The sequence below is a fragment of the Diadema setosum genome, chromosome 5 (genome assembly GCF_964275005.1).
Source record: "Diadema setosum chromosome 5, eeDiaSeto1, whole genome shotgun sequence".
Lineage (NCBI taxonomy): Eukaryota > Metazoa > Echinodermata > Echinoidea > Diadematoida > Diadematidae > Diadema > Diadema setosum.
Genome location: NC_092689.1, coordinates 7,488,129 through 7,497,400, shown reverse-complemented (window position 1 = coordinate 7,497,400; position 9,272 = coordinate 7,488,129).

The window sequence follows — 9,272 nt, the reverse complement described above, 5'->3', positions numbered from 1 at the left end:
TACCGTATATTTCATAATAATAATATTTCCGCTATTTTTCGTCAGATTACGTGGATACAAACGCACCCATAAAAAAGTTTCTAAGTCAAAATTCTGCCTGTGACATCAACTGTAAATTATTGCTAAAATGTTAATTTGATTAACAAAAGACATTGCAGGGAAACATGCAAGTTATAATTTGTCTAAGAGAAAGTGTATTCCAATTATTCCAATATCTTTTCTTAATAATATTAGCATTTTGAAGCAATGATTGACAGATGATATCACTGGGAGAATATGGGTTTGTTTGTTTGTTTGTTTGTTTGTTTTATTTTCATGCGTATCCATGTAATCTGAAGAAAATACAAGTATATAGAAATATCGTTAAAAGATAAAATGGCACACATTTCGATTTTTTTTTCTTTAATGCCGTGCATCTGGGTGAAAAATCCCGTGTACACTATCCAGCTGCCGTAGATAAGTATACTGCTATCTAATGCTTGAATTCTTTCTTTTCTTTCTTATCATCATCATCATCATCATCATCATCATCATCATCATCATCATCATCATCATCACTATCATCATCACCATTGTCAAAAGTAGGCTTATTTCAGCTTGTTATCATAATATAATTTATAAAGCCAGACCTCCACTGACTTCCGAAGCAGTGGAGGTGTTTTTGGCATCTAAATTTGTATTAATCACTTCGAACATTAGATTTGTCTTATACACAACAAACAAACTTCAACTCTGTCATCAAGATTTGCAAGCGACCCTGTCGCTGGTTAGAATTCTCAAAACAATTTAACAATTGCAAAACTGGTGACAATTTTAAGTAATGAAGAATTCACAGACCGATATCATTCTGGCAACGGCAGTTGAAAAACTAAAGACATCACCTGATTCATAATTAAGCAATAGCAGCATGAGAGCCAGTTTCATGATTACAAAAGAAATTGAGGGAAAGGCTTCCCTATAGTACAGGTATATTTACTATTGCACCATAAGATTCAACGTTATCTAACTTATCACTTGCTTATGTAAGTCACAGCTGAGAGAATGTGTCTGTGCTGATCTGTGGCCCGTTGCATAAAACTTCCCGTTGAATTTCAATGGTAACTACCGTCAAGATTAGGCGTCACAGCCAATCAGCATCAATGATTATAAACTTTACCGCTAATTTGAAGACTTACCGCTAGAAAGGAGCGGTAAGTCCAGCGGTAAGGGTTTTATGCAACAGGGCACTGGTGTTAGCCTTTTGCAAAGGCAGTTCGCTATAATTTGAGGACAAGCACACATCGGCTATAGCGCGCGAGTCCATTGAGACCGCCTTTGCAAAAGGCAAATCTGGAGTAGATGTTGACTCAGCTGTTGGAACATATATATACATTGGATATATTGCATGGCCCACATGCTACTTTCAATCATGTGACACGCGATAGAATACTGCGTACCAAAGTTTATTGTTTACCTGACCATGAGTATAACTATGAGTATATAAAGAGCGTTATGTAGCTTCTGTGGTATGTTTAATCAACATTGCAGTTTGACCTTGGACCTCATGCGCTTCCAAGGACTTAAACAGCAATGATCATGAACTCGATGTTGGAAAAGTGGAGGTTGTAAACAAAGTATTTTATTTTAGCCCCTAATCAAAAGGGGAGGGGAGCGGCTCATTGTGTCCCCGTCTCGTCCGTGGTAGTCAATGATTCTCAAACTTCGTCAATTTAAGCCTCTTATGAACACGTTTCCATTGTTTCATTTCATTCCTTTTAGTATTTTCCTTCTTTGATTTGCAAGAACCTTGAACGCAAAATGTGCGTGAAGCTGATATCGACAGTGGTAGTTCGGTGTTTTTTAAACTGTTGCTCAGATCTTCATGACAATAACCTGAGGCAGCACATTTGTTCACATGGCATTAAAAATTACTTATGACACGAACAGCAGAGTTCCTAGCAAAGCACAGTGGTTTTTCGTTTTAGATAACTCTCCATGACTGCTGAAATGTTTCAATAATTGTTTCAACTGTTGTACAATAGATACAACGCTTATTATGGCATTGTCTATTTCGGATTTCAAGTGCGGTGCACGTGTTTGTACGTTTGTGGCTACAACCTTGTGAAAGCTTCATGATCAGGAATAATCATCTAACCTTACTTCGTCAACCCTATAATAACCTTAGTATTAACTTGAGTGTGTGATTTCTTTTTATCATTTCATAATTAATGCGACCTGCCTATAAACTTAGCATCTAATTAAAGTTGCTGAAGGCGGATGTGTGACCCGAGAGGAGAACACTTTTAGATCTTTAGGAATTTTTATAGAGTATTACCGAAGGTGGTTGAACGATTTGTAAACGTGCCCGTCCATGTCAATACGCGTGTATAAAGCACGTGAAATCTTTATAGCGGCAATATTATGCACAGGCCTCTTAATGTAGGCCGATTGCTCTCTTTATGCGATATAAGGCCTTAATAGTGAAATTCTCTATATACCCGCATATCTGCAGAGAGGACATTTATTGATTCACTTACTTCTAAATGATACAAGATTGTAAGGGGTCGAAACTGAAATTTTGGTAGGAATAAAACACACTTATCCATTTTTTTGTTTAAAGATTCCTCCTGTTATGCCTGTGGAAAGAAAATCTTTCACTGTCAACACCACTTAAAGACTTAACGTTAAAATGGCAAGAAACAAGTCACCTAATACGCACACACATACACACACACACACACACACACACACACACACACACACACACACACACACACACACACACACACACACACACACAAGTGCACGCAGACACACACGCACACACAAACGCACACACACACACACACACACACACGCACACAAATACTGGCCCCATTGTTGGCATCATAGAACCGAATTGGTGACTGTAGTATACTACAGTAATTTCTTCATTTGTATGGTATTATGTACATTGTGTTATTCCTGTCGGCGACGGGCAAAAATTTATGCTGAATGAAGACGCTAAAACATAAAGAACGTCATTTTCTGAGGAGTACTGGTTGTACTTCTGTATATGCTGCACTGTTTTCGCCACTCTGAGGTTAACAGTAATATTCTTATCCAGCGACGACGTAACTATTGAGGCCAAATTTCGTTAAAATGTGTTTCTACGGAGAGGAAGTATAATGAGTTTCACCGCTGTTTCTTTGGAAACTCTTCAGCTGTATTGCATTTGTTATTTGATGTTGTTGCTTGTTCGTTTTTATTTCGAAATTTGTTTGCATTTTATTTCCGAAAATATAAAATCACATACAAAATACACAATGTTCAACATGACATAATTGAAACATGAATCAAGGTTGAAGTACCAAAACACAATGAAAACAAATTGACATGTGACAATGGTGATAACGTTTAACGTTGGATAGCCCATTTCAGTTCTATCATTATAATAGATCTGTTCTTCCATGGTGTCCATGGTTTATAAACCTATATAACAACTAACATGTATGTACCTCAAAATAACGTAAAATAAGGTAATATGGAAACTGGCACTTTCTCTGATAGTTTTACCGATATTTCTTTTGTTTCCCTGATAATGGAGGACCATGGAGATGTCCTTGTGATAGTTCCCTAACCGCGTATATAGTTGCCAAGAGTTTGATACCAAAATATTTTCCACCTCTACAACTTTTGAAGGCACACACACACACACACACAGACACACACACACACACACACACACACACATACGTTAATTTAAAGAGGCATCGGAACACAGCAGAAAATGATAATGCCTACATTGCCTTGTTTGCTTGTTTGTTTGTTTGTTTTTTATTGTTTGTTGTCTAGAGAGAGGCAGAGAACGAGTCCCTTTCGTCTGCTGGAATAGTGCCGAGAGTCACTCTGCCATTTAATTCTAGACAGTAGAGGCCGTGCCGGTGGCAATCATACAGAAACGGAGCGTCTAGAAAGCTAGTGACAGTCTATTTCTTCGACTGAAATAGATTTAGATAGGATGGTGGCCAAATCGGGGTAGTCAATGAATGAACTGCGCCCGTGTAAGGCGGGGAACAAGCCTCCTTACACCTACACTCATTGATTGAAACTCCAGTAGTTTAGAGTCATCAAAGAATCTATTCTTATAATAACGATATATCATCAAATCAACTCTTGCCAAATTTCTTCTTCCTGTCCCCCCCCCCCCCCGCTTTTTTGATGGGGAAGAGCAAACATACCGGATGGCAGTGAAATACTTATTATGACAGTTTGACAGACCAAAGAAGTTATTTCAGGCTGACTGAGATATGATTATAGTTCTTCCCCAGATTAAGTCATTGTAAACCACTGTTCTCGGAGAGAACCCGATTACAGTTCGTTATTTCGAAGGTTCGTTATTCCGAAGATTTGTTTTTCTTAAGGTTCGTAATTTCGAAAAGAAAAAAAAAAACAAGGTTCGTTATTCTGAAGAATCTTCCATCATAAATACAAACAAACAAAAAATCGTTATCCAAGGTTCGTTAATCGGACAATTAAAAAGGGTTCGCTTTTCGAAGGTTCCATAATACAAACCTCTTTTTTTGCATTTTCAGATTAACGAATCCTATTTCATTTTCTGATTGAGGAACCTTCGGAATAAAGAACCTTATTTTATCGTCGGATTAACGAACATAATGGGTATACGGAAATTGCGTGTTGCGGAATAGCAAACCTTCGGAATAACAAACCTCATTTTATTTCGGATTAACGAGCGTTTCAATTTCAAAACTCCGTCAAAGTGAATAGAAAATTTATTTTCGGCGTACCGTACAGGATTTTATTCTCGGAATTTCTGCTTACAACTTTACTCAAGAGTCTTATCCGCTAGACTTCAGTATTTCAACGTTTTTAGGCCTTTATACTCTTCTTCAAGTAAGGCGACTTCGAATGCATCTTATTGTAATTCGTTTGAGAAAATAGAATTATTGAAAGCTGATATCTGTCACAGCTCCTTACAAGTAGATATGGGTGATAATAAAAACAAACAAACAAACAAACAAACCCGATCTAATCAGAAATCGCAATGATGACAGGCTGTAAAGTCCTATTTTGCAGTGTTCTTCAAATTTCATTATCATGTATAAAGTGAATTGTACGTGTGTGTGGGGTGTTTGAGTGTCTCTATTTTTCAACCTGGTTTTCAACTTATGGCGATTCTTATCACATGTTTTTTAATATCTTTATGTCCTCTCTTCCGGGAACAACGGCAGCAGGAACAACAACAACAACAACAACAATAACAACAACAACAACAACAACAACAACAACAACAACAACAACAACAACAACAATAAATCATGTGTCGTGTTTACACTGCACTGGCCCTGTCCAAACTGATGCGTGTGCTTAATAATGTGAATGTAGTCTGATTCAAGGTCTCGTCTTTCGCCCAACCCGATTATAACCTATTCATCATCAATATAACCTAGTTAGTTTTGGTCATCAACACAATCATGATACTGCTTGACCAACATATATTGCTCGAGTTCAGAAAAAAAAGAGATCGCCTCCATGGTGAACTTTCACACTTGTGTGATGTTAATCTCGGGTTCAGCATAGCTATCAAACTTCAATTTCTTTCCTTTAAGAAATCTCACTGATGTACAGTAGATTCGAATGTTCGACGATTCGAAACAAATCTCGGGATTTTTTGATGATTTTTATGTGTCACAATGACGATTTTATGAACTTTTAGGATAGAAAAGTTTTATTTGATCCAAATCAGTTTAAGGCGGTGTATGCTTTCTATCGATACTAAATCACGTTGAGTTGCATGATTTGTCTCTCAAACAAACGGTAAGCTCGTAAGAAAATAGTTTTCATCATTCTGTTTGCTTTTTGTTAATAGCAGCATGTTAACTTTCATGTACACCAAATAACTATATCTGAACTATCTTGGTCATAAGCTTCAGTGTCCTCATCTCTACTCATCATTACTCAACCGTGACACTTGGTCCGGTCCTACGACAATATACGATTAAAACAGGTGTTGTAACCTGCCTTCGGGCTAATTGGATTGTACCTGTATGTGTGGTTCCCATGGAAAATATGACGGTAGACCTTAATTTCACGCCTGTTCTTCCTCTTCTGAGTCTGATATTTTTATAATCAAGAACATCAGTCTTGAATCTACCCTGGAAAGGACCATAAGCACATGTTATACTATCAACTTTCGGCTCCGACAGATGTAAGTTCAGGGAAAGCAACTACGACACCACAAACGAAATTCCTCTTGCAAAAGATGCCCGAAAATCGAAAATCTGAAGTCCACAAGAATGTTGTCCATGACACAAGAAGCCTGCATTACCATTCCTTTTTTCTGATTTGGACATACAGGTTTCTTCTTGACACAAGAAGCCTGCATTACCATTCCTTTTCTCTGATTTAGACATACAGGTTTCTTCTTGACACAAGAAGCCTGCATTACCATTCCTTTTTCCTGATTTGGACATACAGGTTTCTTCTTGACACAAGAAGCCTGCATTACCATTCCTTTTCTCTGATTTAGACATACAGGTTTCTTCTTGACACAAGAAGCCTGCATTACCATTCCTTTTTTCTGATTTGGACATACAGGTTTCTTCTTGACACAAGAAGCCTGCATTACCATTCCTTTTCTCTGATTTAGACATACAGGTTTCTTCTTGACACAAGAAGCCTGCATTACCATTCCTTTTTTCTGATTTGGACATACAGGTTTCTTCTTCTTCTTCTACTTTTATTCTGCATAATGTCGATCTGAACGAGTTTAACAATTTCATTATTACAGAGTACTGTGATGTAATCACTTTGGTAATGGTTATAGTCTCTGGACTTATGATCGGGACGTGCATCTTGGATAAGATGTTAACCTAATCTGCCTCTCGATATACCACATTTCTGAAGGAATGCCTTCCATTGCTCTGTGGCGAGAATGTCTCATGTTGTGTAATCCTTTCTGTGCAAATTTGCATAAATTTCACTCGCATAACTATGGACAAGAAATTAATTCGGCACGCAGAGTGTTTAGATGCCGAAGATGTGCGCATCTTGTCATTAGTATACCTCTGTGACGTTCTACGAAGAAGGGCACCTAATTTGACTCCTTCTGCCCCGTAAGAAGTCTAGCAACCTCTGTTTGAAAACGGTCTGACCTGAAACAGCGCACGGCTGTCATGACTATAGGCAACTAAACACGCCCAATGAAAAGAGCTTGTGTTCTATACTACGTGAACTTTCCCTGAATCTTCTGTTACCGGGCGTGTAAAGATGGCGGTTTGGGGTTAGGCACTGAGTAATTCCTCAAAGTTGTATTAATCATCATTTTCAGCGATGCACATCGTCGCAACTTATCCTCCGTTTAAGATGGGTTTAAGATGGGACTTTACATGATTATAAGTAGGCCTGCTTATAAGTAGTGCACATTTAGAAGAAGATCAACTACCTGATGTAGGGGGTCACATCTACGGTCACTGCTTTGAGTCATTGAGAGAAAATTTACGTGTGTACATGTTTAATTGTGTTTGTGTGTGTGTTTATTGTGTGTTTGTGCTTGCGTTTTCATGTGATGGCATAGCAGTGTTGGATTAAAAATATACAACGTAATATTTTGATTTTATTCATTTATTATGCATTAATAATTACAGATAAATGATGATTGATAATAGATTATTAATTTATTCATATGCATTCGTATATCATCAAGTATTATGATGTCACAGATTTTGTTTCATTTGATGTAGCACATCCCGTAAATTACCTTCGACCAGTGTGTTCAGTGGTTGATTTTCCTGACTAATTTAACCTTGTAATGTAATAATATAGATACAATTTCTGCCACTCATTGAAATACTTAATGATGGCAATAATAATATTATTAATGGTATGTTATCACCTCACGGATGGTGGTAGTCAACAGCGCATGCGCAAGCGTCATCTCTTGGCACCGAACAATACCACCAAATATTTAAAAGGAATCGACAAGAACAAACTTCTCGAGAGCAACTAATTATGTTTTATGTGATCTCTTTTTTTTTCTTCATCAAAGTTCCATCCACGTGTGTTTCCTCGAACAAATTCATGAATACAATAACATACAAGCATGTTCATGACAATATCATCATGGTCATCATCATCATCATCATCATCATCATCATCATCATCATCATCATCGGATAGGACATAAAATGGAGGTCCTGTGTATAAGAGAGTAACAACTCATGCACGTAAAAGATCCCGCTTCATTAATTCATCGCAAAGAGCAGGGTGTTTAATCCGGTGAAGTGGTCCCACCTCACATCCAACTGGACCCCATGGAAGACCAGCTTAAAATAGCTGAATATGGGCTATCCAGCCATCTTCTCAGATGGAAAAATGAACAAACAAACAAAAGTATCATTATTAAGATGTTCCTATTGATATCAACCCAATACTTACGGAAACCTGGTGGACCGTTTGCAAAGTAACTTAATATTGTGGATTTCTTCTTCTTCTTCCGTTCCAGCTTCATGCTTGAAGATTACGCACTGTAGTGTGTGAGAGTCTGCAGCCATATTTGTGCTCCACCAGTCAAATTCCACAAAATGGGAAACAGGAAAACAATAATCAAAACATCAACATTCAGGTGTGAGTTCCTTCAATTTGTCTCCCTCTAATGACATTTGTTAAGATCGCAAGTGCTGATCTGTAAATTGTAGAAGGAGACAAATTGAAGGAACTCACACCTGAACCTTCACCCCTCTGAATAATATCTTGCTCTGCTCTATTTTAACATCAACATTGTTCGAAAAATTAATCACTGCATAAACGAAGATAATTCAGATTTATTTTTCTAGCATAATAAAAGAGCACTTGGCTAACCTCTTTCATGATAAATATCAATAACAAATAGAAGAAATGCGTACCTTTCATACAGAATATTTTTTCCTTTTAATTCTCTTAATGTCTTTTTTTAACACGTATGTATCAGTGCCCTACATTGGAATCGCAAACGTTGGAAGTCTTCTTACCCAACAATGTCAGTACTGAAACTTTATCATTCATTAAATGGCTTTTGCAGATGTATGGCTCGTATCCACTACGTAACACATTTAACTCTTTATTAATAGAGTTTAGAAAAATGCCAAGATCTCTACGGAAAAGAATAGAGCCATACAAGATTTAAGGGAGCTTACCTGACCATCTATGGTAATCATTGATATTAAAAAAAGAAATGAACAAAAGGGGGCCTAACCGACTACCTTGGGTACAAATGCCAACGGTTGATATCGCTGTTTCTGATTCTGGCGCTATAA